The sequence below is a fragment of the Montipora foliosa genome, unplaced genomic scaffold (genome assembly GCF_036669935.1).
Source record: "Montipora foliosa isolate CH-2021 unplaced genomic scaffold, ASM3666993v2 scaffold_348, whole genome shotgun sequence".
In the NCBI taxonomy this organism is placed as follows: Eukaryota; Metazoa; Cnidaria; class Anthozoa; order Scleractinia; family Acroporidae; genus Montipora; species Montipora foliosa.
The window spans coordinates 52,665-63,244 of NW_027179647.1; the positions used below are offsets into that span (position 1 = coordinate 52,665).

General features: G+C 45.2%; 17 non-coding genes and 11 pseudogenes across 17 annotated transcripts; all 28 read left to right on the forward strand.

The window, feature by feature from the left end:
- The first annotated feature begins 248 nt into the window (after nt 1-248).
- LOC137987401 (5S ribosomal RNA) lies at nt 249-367 on the forward strand (annotated as a pseudogene).
- Nucleotides 368-618: 251 nt separating this feature from the next.
- On the forward strand, nt 619-738 carry LOC137987397 (5S ribosomal RNA; annotated as a pseudogene).
- Nucleotides 739-991: 253 nt separating this feature from the next.
- On the forward strand, nt 992-1,112 carry LOC137987384 (5S ribosomal RNA; annotated as a pseudogene).
- A 251-nt stretch (nt 1,113-1,363) lies between these two features.
- On the forward strand, nt 1,364-1,483 carry LOC137987368 (5S ribosomal RNA; annotated as a pseudogene).
- Nucleotides 1,484-1,734: 251 nt separating this feature from the next.
- On the forward strand, nt 1,735-1,853 carry LOC137987395 (5S ribosomal RNA; annotated as a pseudogene).
- A 251-nt stretch (nt 1,854-2,104) lies between these two features.
- LOC137987370 (5S ribosomal RNA) lies at nt 2,105-2,224 on the forward strand (annotated as a pseudogene).
- A 251-nt stretch (nt 2,225-2,475) lies between these two features.
- Nucleotides 2,476-2,594, forward strand: LOC137987451 (5S ribosomal RNA). Its single transcript, XR_011120521.1, has one exon. It is a non-coding gene; the product is annotated as a 5S ribosomal RNA (ribosomal RNA).
- A 250-nt stretch (nt 2,595-2,844) lies between these two features.
- LOC137987365 (5S ribosomal RNA) lies at nt 2,845-2,962 on the forward strand. The gene has a single exon (XR_011120478.1). It is a non-coding gene; the product is annotated as a 5S ribosomal RNA (ribosomal RNA).
- A 252-nt stretch (nt 2,963-3,214) lies between these two features.
- Nucleotides 3,215-3,333, forward strand: LOC137987452 (5S ribosomal RNA). Its single transcript, XR_011120522.1, has one exon. It is a non-coding gene; the product is annotated as a 5S ribosomal RNA (ribosomal RNA).
- Nucleotides 3,334-3,584: 251 nt separating this feature from the next.
- LOC137987453 (5S ribosomal RNA) lies at nt 3,585-3,703 on the forward strand. The gene has a single exon (XR_011120523.1). It is a non-coding gene; the product is annotated as a 5S ribosomal RNA (ribosomal RNA).
- Nucleotides 3,704-3,953: 250 nt separating this feature from the next.
- LOC137987454 (5S ribosomal RNA) lies at nt 3,954-4,072 on the forward strand. The gene has a single exon (XR_011120524.1). It is a non-coding gene; the product is annotated as a 5S ribosomal RNA (ribosomal RNA).
- Nucleotides 4,073-4,322: 250 nt separating this feature from the next.
- LOC137987380 (5S ribosomal RNA) lies at nt 4,323-4,440 on the forward strand (annotated as a pseudogene).
- A 250-nt stretch (nt 4,441-4,690) lies between these two features.
- LOC137987455 (5S ribosomal RNA) lies at nt 4,691-4,809 on the forward strand. The gene has a single exon (XR_011120525.1). It is a non-coding gene; the product is annotated as a 5S ribosomal RNA (ribosomal RNA).
- A 251-nt stretch (nt 4,810-5,060) lies between these two features.
- LOC137987336 (5S ribosomal RNA) lies at nt 5,061-5,179 on the forward strand. Its single transcript, XR_011120450.1, has one exon. It is a non-coding gene; the product is annotated as a 5S ribosomal RNA (ribosomal RNA).
- Nucleotides 5,180-5,430: 251 nt separating this feature from the next.
- On the forward strand, nt 5,431-5,550 carry LOC137987374 (5S ribosomal RNA; annotated as a pseudogene).
- Nucleotides 5,551-5,801: 251 nt separating this feature from the next.
- On the forward strand, nt 5,802-5,920 carry LOC137987337 (5S ribosomal RNA). The gene has a single exon (XR_011120451.1). It is a non-coding gene; the product is annotated as a 5S ribosomal RNA (ribosomal RNA).
- A 251-nt stretch (nt 5,921-6,171) lies between these two features.
- LOC137987338 (5S ribosomal RNA) lies at nt 6,172-6,290 on the forward strand. The gene has a single exon (XR_011120452.1). It is a non-coding gene; the product is annotated as a 5S ribosomal RNA (ribosomal RNA).
- A 250-nt stretch (nt 6,291-6,540) lies between these two features.
- LOC137987339 (5S ribosomal RNA) lies at nt 6,541-6,659 on the forward strand. The gene has a single exon (XR_011120453.1). It is a non-coding gene; the product is annotated as a 5S ribosomal RNA (ribosomal RNA).
- A 251-nt stretch (nt 6,660-6,910) lies between these two features.
- LOC137987340 (5S ribosomal RNA) lies at nt 6,911-7,029 on the forward strand. The gene has a single exon (XR_011120454.1). It is a non-coding gene; the product is annotated as a 5S ribosomal RNA (ribosomal RNA).
- A 251-nt stretch (nt 7,030-7,280) lies between these two features.
- On the forward strand, nt 7,281-7,399 carry LOC137987342 (5S ribosomal RNA). Its single transcript, XR_011120456.1, has one exon. It is a non-coding gene; the product is annotated as a 5S ribosomal RNA (ribosomal RNA).
- A 251-nt stretch (nt 7,400-7,650) lies between these two features.
- On the forward strand, nt 7,651-7,769 carry LOC137987381 (5S ribosomal RNA; annotated as a pseudogene).
- A 251-nt stretch (nt 7,770-8,020) lies between these two features.
- LOC137987343 (5S ribosomal RNA) lies at nt 8,021-8,139 on the forward strand. Its single transcript, XR_011120457.1, has one exon. It is a non-coding gene; the product is annotated as a 5S ribosomal RNA (ribosomal RNA).
- Nucleotides 8,140-8,390: 251 nt separating this feature from the next.
- LOC137987344 (5S ribosomal RNA) lies at nt 8,391-8,509 on the forward strand. Its single transcript, XR_011120458.1, has one exon. It is a non-coding gene; the product is annotated as a 5S ribosomal RNA (ribosomal RNA).
- A 252-nt stretch (nt 8,510-8,761) lies between these two features.
- On the forward strand, nt 8,762-8,880 carry LOC137987345 (5S ribosomal RNA). The gene has a single exon (XR_011120459.1). It is a non-coding gene; the product is annotated as a 5S ribosomal RNA (ribosomal RNA).
- Nucleotides 8,881-9,128: 248 nt separating this feature from the next.
- On the forward strand, nt 9,129-9,247 carry LOC137987346 (5S ribosomal RNA). Its single transcript, XR_011120460.1, has one exon. It is a non-coding gene; the product is annotated as a 5S ribosomal RNA (ribosomal RNA).
- Nucleotides 9,248-9,497: 250 nt separating this feature from the next.
- Nucleotides 9,498-9,616, forward strand: LOC137987347 (5S ribosomal RNA). The gene has a single exon (XR_011120461.1). It is a non-coding gene; the product is annotated as a 5S ribosomal RNA (ribosomal RNA).
- Nucleotides 9,617-9,866: 250 nt separating this feature from the next.
- On the forward strand, nt 9,867-9,986 carry LOC137987375 (5S ribosomal RNA; annotated as a pseudogene).
- A 252-nt stretch (nt 9,987-10,238) lies between these two features.
- Nucleotides 10,239-10,356, forward strand: LOC137987390 (5S ribosomal RNA; annotated as a pseudogene).
- Nucleotides 10,357-10,580: the final 224 nt, after the last annotated feature.

Sequence of the window (10,580 nt, forward strand, 5' to 3'; positions counted from 1 at the left end):
CTACTTTATTGATTGCTTTTAGTTTATGGTTGATTCATTAGTTGTTATTTTCTGCTTGTCCACATTGCATGAGCACTGAATTTGCGCGCGGGACAAATGTTGATGTGGTTGTCACAATGTAAGTGGTTAATGGGCTATTAGTTGAACATTCTTTGCAGTCTGAAGGGAAGGCAAGGGGGTTTTCACTCGCTTTCTCGCTTGGCTAGACGAAAACAAATCACACATACAACTAGAGCTTGTATTCTTCCGTCTACGGGCCATACCACAGGCAAAAAACGGGTCCCGTCCGATCCCCGCAGTCAAATCCTGTAGGGCGAGAGGAGTACTTCGCTGGGTGACCGCTTGGGAATTCCTCGTGGTATAGGCTTCTACTTTATTGATTGCTTTTAGTGTGTCGTTGATTCATGAGGTGTTATTTTCTTGCTTGTACACATTGCATGAGCACTGAATTTTCGCGCGCGACAAATGTTAAAGTTGTCGTCACAATGTAACTGGTTGATGGCCTATTAATTGAACATTCTTTGCAGTCTGAAGGGAAGGCAAGGGGGGTTTTCACTCGCTTTCTCGCTTGGCTAGACGAAAACAAATCACACATACAACTAGAGCTTGTATCCCCCCGCCTACGACCATACCACAGGCACCAAACCGGGCCCCGTCCGATCCCCGCCAGTCAAATCCTGTAGGGCGAGAGTAGTACTTCGCTGGGTGGACCGCTTGGGAATGCTCGTGTTGTAGGCTTCTCCTTTATTGATTGCTTTTAGTTTATGGTTGATTCATGAGTTGTTATTTTCTTGCTTGTCCACATTGCCATGAGCACCTGAATTTTCGCGCGACGACAAATGTTAAAGTTGTCGTCACAATGTAACTGGTGATGGCCTATTAATTGAACATTCTTTGCAGGTCTGAAGGGTAGGCAAGGGGGTTTTCACTCGCTTTCTCGCTTGGCTAGACGAAAACAAATCACACATACAACTAGAGCTTGTATTCTTCCGTCTACGGACCATACCACAGGCAAAAAAACCGGGTCCCGTCCGATCCCCGCAGTCAAATTCTGTAGGGCGAGAGTAGTACTTCGCTGGGTGACCGCTTGGGAATTCCTCGTGTTGTAGGCTTCTACTTTATTGATTGCTTTTAGTTATGGTGATTCATGAGTTGTTTATTTTCTTGCTTGTCCACATTGCATGAGCACTGAATTTTCGCGCGCGACAAATGTTAAAGTTGTCGTCACAATGTAACTGGTTGATGGCCCATTAATTGAACATTCTTTGCAGTCTGAAGGGAAGGCAAGGGGGGTTTTCACTCGCTTTCTCGCTTGGCTAGACGAAAAGAAATCACACATACAACTAGAGCTTGCTATTCTTCCGTCTACGACCATAACCACAGGCAAAAAACCGGGTCCCGTCCGATCCCCGCAGTCAAATCCTGTAGGGCGAGAGTAGTACTTCGCTGGGTGACCGCTTGGGAATTCCTCGTGTTGTAGGCTTCTACTTTATTGATTGCTTTTAGTTTATGGTTGATTCATGAGTTGTTATTTTCTAGCATGTCCGCATTGAATGAGAACTGAATTTTCGCGCGCGACAAATGTTAAAGTTGTCGTCACAATGTAACTTGTTGATGGCCTATTAATAGAACATTCTTTGCAGTCTGAAGGGAAGGCAAGGGGGGTTTTCACTCGCTTTCTCGCTAGAAAGGACGAACACAAATCACACATACAAAAACAGCTTGAAATCTACAGTCTACGACCATACCACAGGCAAAAAACGGGGTCCCGTCCGATCCCCGCAGTCAAATCCTGTAGGGCGAGAGTAGTACTTCGCTTGGTGACCTCTTGGTTATTACTCGTGTTGTAGGCTTCTACTGTATTGATTGCTTTTAGTTTATGGTTGATTCATGAGTTGTTATTTTCTTGCTTGTCCACATTGCATGAGCACTGAATTTTCGCGCGCGACAAATGTTAAAGTTGTCGTCACAATGTAACTGGTTGATGGCCTCTTCCTTGAACATTCTTTGCAGTCTGAAGGGAAGGCAAGGGGGGTTTTCACTCGCTTTCTCGCTTGGCTAGCCGAAAACAAATCACACCTACACCTAGAGATTGTATTCTTCCGTCTACGACCATACCACAGGCAAAAAACCGGGTCCCGTCCGATCCCCGCAGTCAAATCCTGTAGGGCGAGAGTAGTACTTCGCTGGGTGAACCGCTTGGGAATTCCTCGTGTTGTAGGCTTCTACTTTATTGATTGCTTTTAGTTTATGGTTGATTCATGAGTTGTTATTTTCTTGCTTGTCCACATTGCATGAGCACTGAATTTTCGCGCGCGACAAATGTTAAAGTTGTCGTCACAATGTAACTGGTTGATGGCCTATTAATTGAACATTCTTTGCAGTCTGAAGGGAAGGCAAGGGGGGTTTTCACTCGCTTTCTCGCTTGGCTAGACGAAAACAAATCACACATACAACTAGAGCTTGTATTCTTCCGTCTACGACCATACCACAGGCAAAAAACCGGGTCCCGTCCGATCCCCGCAGTCAAATCCTGTAGGGCGAGAGTAGTACTTCGCTGGGTGACCGCTTGGGAATTCCTCGTGTTGTAGGCTTCTACTTTATTGATTGCTTTTAGTTGAGCTTGATTCATGAGTTGTTATTTTCTTGCTTGTCCACATTGCATGAGCACTGAATTTTCGCGCGCGACAAATGTTAAAGTTGTCGTCACAATGTAACTGGTTGATGGCCTATTAATTGAACATTCTTTGCAGTCTGAAGGGAAGGCAAGGGGGGTTTTCACTCGCTTTCTCGCTTGGCTAGACGAAAACAAATCACACATACAACTAGAGCTTGTATTCTTCCGTCTACGACCATACCACAGGCAAAAACCGGGTCCCGTCCGATCCCCGCAGTCAAATCCTGTAGGGCGAGAGTAGTACTTCGCTGGGTGACCGCTTGGGAATTCCTCGTGTTGTAGGCTTCTACTTTATTGATTGCTTTTAGTTTATGGTTGATTCATGAGTTGTTATTTTCTTGCTTGTCCACATTGCATGAGCACTGAATTTCGCGCGCGACAAATGTTTAAAGTTGTCGTCACAATGTAACTGGTTGATGGCCTATTAATTGAACATTCTTTGCAGTCTGAAGGGAAGGCAAGGGGGGTTTTCACTCGCCTTTCTCGCTTGGCTAGACGAAAACAAATCACACATACAACTAGAGCTTGTATTCTTCCGTCTACGACCATACCACAGGCAAAAAACCGGGTCCCGTCCGATCCCCGCAGTCAAATCCTGTAGGGCGAGAGTAGTACTTCGCTGGGTGACCGCTTGGGAATTCCTCGTGTTGTAGGCTTCTACTTTATTGATTGCTTTTAGTTTATGGTTGATTCATGAGTTGTTATTTTCTTGCTTGTCCACATTGCATGAGCACTGAATTTTCGCGCGCGACAAATGTTAAAGTTGTCGTCACAATGTAACTGGTTGATGGCCTATTAATTGAACATTCTTTGCAGTCTGAAGGGAAGGCAAGGGGGGTTTTCACTCGCTTTCTCGCTTGGCTAGACGAAAACAAATCACACATACAACTAGAGCTTGTATTCTTCCGTCTACGACCATACCACAGGCAAAAAACCGGGTCCCGTCCGATCCCCGCAGTCAAATCCTGTAGGGCGAGAGTAGTACTTCGCTGGGTGACCGCTTGGGAATTCCTCGTGTTGTAGGCTTCTACTTTATTGATTGCTTTTAGTTTATGGTTGATTCATGAGTTGTTATTTTCTTGCTTGTCCACATTGCATGAGCACTGAATTTTCGCGCGCGACAAATGTTAAAGTTGTCGTCACAATGTAACTGGTTGATGGCCTATTAATTGAACATTCTTTGCAGTCTGAAGGGAAGGCAAGGGGGTTTTCACTCGCTTTCTCGCTTGGCTAGACGAAAACAAATCACACATACAACTAGAGCTTGTATTCTTCCGTCTACGACCATACCACAGGCAAAAAACCGGGTCCCGTCCGATCCCCGCAGTCAAATCCTGTAGGGCGAGAGTAGTACTTCGCTGGGTGACCGCTTGGGAATTCCTCGTGTTGTAGGCTTCTACTTTATTGATTGCTGTTAGTTTCTCGTTGATTCAAGAGAGTGTATTTGCTTGCTTGTCCACATTGCATGAGCACTGAATTTTCGCGCGCGACAAATGTTAAAGTTGTCGTCACAATGTAACTGGTTGATGGCCTATTAATTGAACATTCTTTGCAGTCTGAAGGGAAGGCAAGGGGGTTTTCACTCGCTTTCTCGCTTGGCTAGACGAAAACAAATCACACATACAACTAGAGCTTGTATTCTTCCGTCTACGACCATACCACAGGCAAAAAACCGGTCCCGTCCGATCCCCGCAGTCAAATCCTGTAGGGCGAGAGTAGTACTTCGCTGGGTGACCGCTTGGGAATTCCTCGTGTTGTAGGCTTCTACTTTATTGATTGCTTTTAGTTTATGGTTGATTCATGAGTTGTTATTTTCTTGCTTGTCCACATTGCATGAGCACTGAATTTTCGCGCGCGACAAATGTTAAAGTTGTCGTCACAATGTAACTGGTTGATGGCCTATTAATTGAACATTCTTTGCAGTCTGAAGGGAAGGCAAGGGGGGTTTTCACTCGCTTTCTCGCTTGGCTAGACGAAACAAATCACACATACAACTAGAGCTTGTATTCTTCCGTCTACGACCATACCACAGGCAAAAAACCGGGTCCCGTCCGATCCCCGCAGTCAAATCCTGTAGGGCGAGAGTAGTACTTCGCTGGGTGACCGCTTGGGAATTCCTCGTGTTGTAGGCTTCTACTTTATTGATTGCTTTTAGTTTATGGTTGATTCATGAGTTGTTATTTTCTTGCTTGTCCACATTGCATGAGCACTGAATTTTCGCGCGCGACAAATGTTAAAGTTGTCGTCACAATGTAACTGGTTGATGGCCTATTAATTGAACATTCTTTGCAGTCTGAAGGGAAGGCAAGGGGGGTTTTCACTCGCTTTCTCGCTTGGCTAGACGAAAACAAATCACACATACAACTAGAGCTTGTATTCTTCCGTCTACGACCATACCACAGGCAAAAAACCGGGTCCCGTCCGATCCCCGCAGTCAAATCCTGTAGGGCGAGAGTAGTACTTCGCTGGGTGACCGCTTGGGAATTCCTCGTGTTGTAGGCTTCTACTTTATTGATTGCTTTGAGTTTATGGTTGATTCATGAGTTGTTATTTTCTTGCTTGTCCACATTGCATGAGCACTGAATTTTCGCGCGCGACAAATGTTAAAGTTGTCGTCACAATGTAACTGGTTGATGGCCTATTAATTGAACATTCTTTGCAGTCTGAAGGGAAGGCAAGGGGGGTTTTCACTCGCTTTCTCGCTTGGCTAGACGAAAACAAATCACACATACAACTAGAGCTTGTATTCTTCCGTCTACGACCATACCACAGGCATAAAAAACGGGTCCCGTCCGATCCCCGCAGTCAAATCCTGTAGGGCGAGAGTAGTACTTCGCTGGGTGACCGCTTGGGAATTCCTCGTGTTGTAGGCTTCTACTTTATTGATTGCTTTTAGTTTATGGTTGATTCATGAGTTGTTATTTTCTTGCTTGTCCACATTGCATGAGCACTGAATTTTCGCGCGCGACAAATGTTAAAGTTGTCGTCACAATGTAACTGGTTGATGGCCTATTAATTGAACATTCTTTGCAGTCTGAAGGGAAGGCAAGGGGGGTTTTCACTCGCTTTCTCGCTTGGCTAGACGAAAACAAATCACACATACAACTAGAGCTTGTATTCTTCCGTCTACGACCATACCACAGGCAAAAAACCGGGTCCCGTCCGATCCCCGCAGTCAAATCCTGTAGGGCGAGAGTAGTACTTCGCTGGGTGACCGCTTGGGAATTCCTCGTGTTGTAGGCTTCTACTTTATTGATTGCTTTTAGTTTATGGTTGATTCATGAGTTGTTATTTTCTTGCTTGTCCACATTGCATGAGCACTGAATTTTCGCGCGCGACAAATGTTAAAGTTGTCGTCACAATGTAACTGGTTGATGGCCTATTAATTGAACATTCTTTGCAGTCTGAAGGGAAGGCAAGGGGGGTTTTCACTCGCTTTCTCGCTTGGCTAGACGAAAACAAATCACACATACAACTAGAGCTTGTATTCTTCCGTCTACGACCATACCACAGGCAAAAAACCGGGTCCCGTCCGATCCCCGCAGTCAAATCCTGTAGGGCGAGAGTAGTACTTCGCTGGGTGACCGCTTGGGAATTCCTCGTGTTGTAGGCTTCTACTTTATTGATTGCTTTTAGTTTATGGTTGATTCATGAGTTGTTATTTTCTTGCTTGTCCACATTGCATGAGCACTGAATTTTCGCGCGCGACAAATGTTAAAGTTGTCGTCACAATGTAACTGGTTGATGGCCTATTAATTGAACATTCTTTGCAGTCTGAAGGGAAGGCAAGGGGGTTTTCACTCGCTTTCTCGCTTGGCTAGACGAAAACAAATCACACATACAACTAGAGCTTGTATTCTTCCGTCTACGACCATACCACAGGCAAAAAACCGGGTCCCGTCCGATCCCCGCAGTCAAATCCTGTAGGGCGAGAGTAGTACTTCGCTGGGTGACCGCTTGGGAATTCCTCGTGTTGTAGGCTTCTACTTTATTGATTGCTTTTAGTTTATGGTTGATTCATGAGTTGTTATTTTCTTGCTTGTCCACATTGCATGAGCACTGAATTTTCGCGCGCGACAAATGTTAAAGTTGTCGTCACAATGTAACTGGTTGATGGCCTATTAATTGAACATTCTTTGCAGTCTGAAGGGAAGGCAAGGGGGGTTTTCACTCGCTTTCTCGCTTGGCTAGACGAAAACAAATCACACATACAACTAGAGCTTGTATTCTTCCGTCTACGACCATACCACAGGCAAAAAACCGGGTCCCGTCCGATCCCCGCAGTCAAATCCTGTAGGGCGAGAGTAGTACTTCGCTGGGTGACCGCTTGGGAATTCCTCGTGTTGTAGGCTTCTACTTTATTGATTGCTTTTAGTTTATGGTTGATTCATGAGTTGTTATTTTCTTGCTTGTCCACATTGCATGAGCACTGAATTTTCGCGCGCGACAAATGTTAAAGTTGTCGTCACAATGTAACTGGTTGATGGCCTATTAATTGAACATTCTTTGCAGTCTGAAGGGAAGGCAAGGGGGGTTTTCACTCGCTTTCTCGCTTGGCTAGACGAAAACAAATCACACATACAACTAGAGCTTGTATTCTTCCGTCTACGACCATACCACAGGCAAAAAACCGGGTCCCGTCCGATCCCCGCAGTCAAATCCTGTAGGGCGAGAGTAGTACTTCGCTGGGTGACCGCTTGGGAATTCCTCGTGTTGTAGGCTTCTACTTTATTGATTGCTTTTAGTTTATGGTTGATTCATGAGTTGTTATTTTCTTGCTTGTCCACATTGCATGAGCACTGAATTTTCGCGCGCGACAAATGTTAAAGTTGTCGTCACAATGTAACTGGTTGATGGCCTATTAATTGAACATTCTTTGCAGTCTGAAGGGAAGGCAAGGGGGGTTTTCACTCGCTTTCTCGCTTGGCTAGACGAAAACAAATCACACATACAACTAGAGCTTGTATTCTTCCGTCTACGACCATACAAAAGGCAAAAAACCGGGTCCCGTCCGATCCCCGCAGTCAAATCCTGTAGGGCGAGAGTAGTACTTCGCTGGGTGACCGCTTGGGAATTCCTCGTGTTGTAGGCTTCTACTTTATTGATTGCTTTTAGTTTATGGTTGATTCATGAGTTGTTATTTTCTTGCTTGTCCACATTGCATGAGCACTGAATTTTCGCGCGCGACAAATGTTAAAGTTGTCGTCACAATGTAACTGGTTGATGGCCTATTAATTGAACATTCTTTGCAGTCTGAAGGGAAGGCAAGGGGGGTTTTCACTCGCTTTCTCGCTTGGCTAGACGAAAACAAATCACACATACAACTAGAGCTTGTATTCTTCCGTCTACGACCATACCACAGGCAAAAAACCGGGTCCCGTCCGATCCCCGCAGTCAAATCCTGTAGGGCGAGAGTAGTACTTCGCTGGGTGACCGCTTGGGAATTCCTCGTGTTGTAGGCTTCTACTTTATTGATTGCTTTTAGTTTATGGTTGATTCATGAGTTGTTATTTTCTTGCTTGTCCACATTGCATGAGCACTGAATTTTCGCGCGCGACAAATGTTAAAGTTGTCGTCACAATGTAACTGGTTGATGGCCTATTAATTGAACATTCTTTGCAGTCTGAAGGGAAGGCAAGGGGGGTTTTCACTCGCTTTCTCGCTTGGCTAGACGAAAACAAATCACACATACAACTAGAGCTTGTATTCTTCCGTCTACGACCATACCACAGGCAAAAAACCGGGTCCCGTCCGATCCCCGCAGTCAAATCCTGTAGGGCGAGAGTAGTACTTCGCTGGGTGACCGCTTGGGAATTCCTCGTGTTGTAGGCTTCTACTTTATTGATTGCTTTTAGTTTATGGTTGATTCATGAGTTGTTATTTTCTTGCTTGTCCACATTGCATGAGCACTGAATTTTCGCGCGCGACAAAATGTTAAAGTTGTCGTCACAATGTAACTGGTTGATGGCCTATTAATTGAACATTCTTTGCAGTCTGAAGGGAAGGCAAGGGGGGTTTTCACTCGCTTTCTCGCTTGGCTAGACGAAAACAAATCACACATACAACTAGAGCTTGTATTCTTCCGTCTACGACCATACCACAGGCAAAAAACCGGGTCCCGTCCGATCCCCGCAGTCAAATCCTGTAGGGCGAGAGTAGTACTTCGCTGGGTGACCGCTTGGGAATTCCTCGTGTTGTAGGCTTCTACTTTATTGATTGCTTGTTTTGTGTTGTTTCATGAGTTGTTATTTTCTTGCTTGTCCACATTGCATGAGCACTGAATTTTCGCGCGCGACAAATGTTAAAGTTGTCGTCACAATGTAACTGGTTGATGGCCTATTAATTGAACATTCTTTGCAGTCTGAAGGGAAGGCAAGGGGGGTTTTCACTCGCTTTCTCGCTTGGCTAGACGAAAACAAATCACACATACAACTAGAGCTTGTATTCTTCCGTCTACGACCATACCACAGGCAAAAAACCGGGTCCCGTCCGATCCCCGCAGTCAAATCCTGTAGGGCGAGAGTAGTACTTCGCTGGGTGACCGCTTGGGAATTCCTCGTGTTGTAGGCTTCTACTTTATTGATTGCTTTAGTTTATGGTTGATTCATGAGTTGTTATTTTCTTGCTTGTCCACATTGCATGAGCACTGAATTTTCGCGCGCGACAAATGTTAAAGTTGTCGTCACAATGTAACTGGTTGATGGCCTATTAATTGAACATTCTTTGCAGTCTGAAGGGAAGGCAAGGGGGGTTTTCACTCGCTTTCTCGCTTGGCTAGACGAAAACAAATCACACATACAACTAGAGCTTGTATTCTTCCGTCTACGACCATACCACAGGCAAAAAACCGGGTCCCGTCCGATCCCCGCAGTCAAATCCTGTAGGGCGAGAGTAGTACTTCGCTGGGTGACCGCTTGGGAATTCCTCGTGTTGTAGGCTTCTACTTTATTGATTGCTTTTAGTTTATGGTTGATTCATGAGTTGTTATTTTCTTGCTTGTCCACATTGCATGAGCACTGAATTTTCGCGCGCGACAAATGTTAAAGTTGTCGTCACAATGTAACTGGTTGATGGCCTATTAATTGAACATTCTTTGCAGTCTGAAGGGAAGGCAAGGGGGGTTTTCACTCGCTTTCTCGCTTGGCTAGACGAAAACAAATACACATACAACTAGAGCTTGTATTCTTCCGTCTACGACCATACCACAGGCATAAAAAACGGGTCCCGTCCGATCCCCGCAGTCAAATCCTGTAGGGCGAGAGTAGTACTTCGCTGGGTGACCGCTTGGGAATTCCTCGTGTTGTAGGCTTCTACTTTATTGATTGCTTTTAGTTTATGGTTGATTCATGAGTTGTTATTTTCTTGCTTGTCCACATTGCATGAGCACTGAATTTTCGCGCGCGACAAATGTTAAAGTTGTCGTCACAATGTAACTGGTTGATGGCCTATTAATTGAACATTCTTTGCAGTCTGAAGGGAAGGCAAGGGGGGGTTTTCACTCGCTTTCTCGCTTGGCTAGACGAAAACAAATCACACATACAACTAGAGCTTGTATTCTTCCGTCTACGACCATACCACAGGCAAAAAACCGGGTCCCGTCCGATCCCCGCAGTCAAATCCTGTAGGGCGAGGTAGTACTTCGCTGGGTGGACCGCTTGGGAATTCTCGTGTTGTAGGCTTCTACTTTATTGATTGCTTTTAGTTTATGGTTGATTCATGAGTTGTTATTTTCTTGCTTGTCCACATTGCATGAGCACTGAATTTTCGCGCGGCGACAAATGTTAAAGTTGTCGCCACAATGTAACTGGTTGACGGCCTATTAATTTACAATCCTATGCAGTCAGACGGGATCTCAAGGTGGGACTTCACTCGATTTCTGGGTTGGATAGACGAAAACAAATCA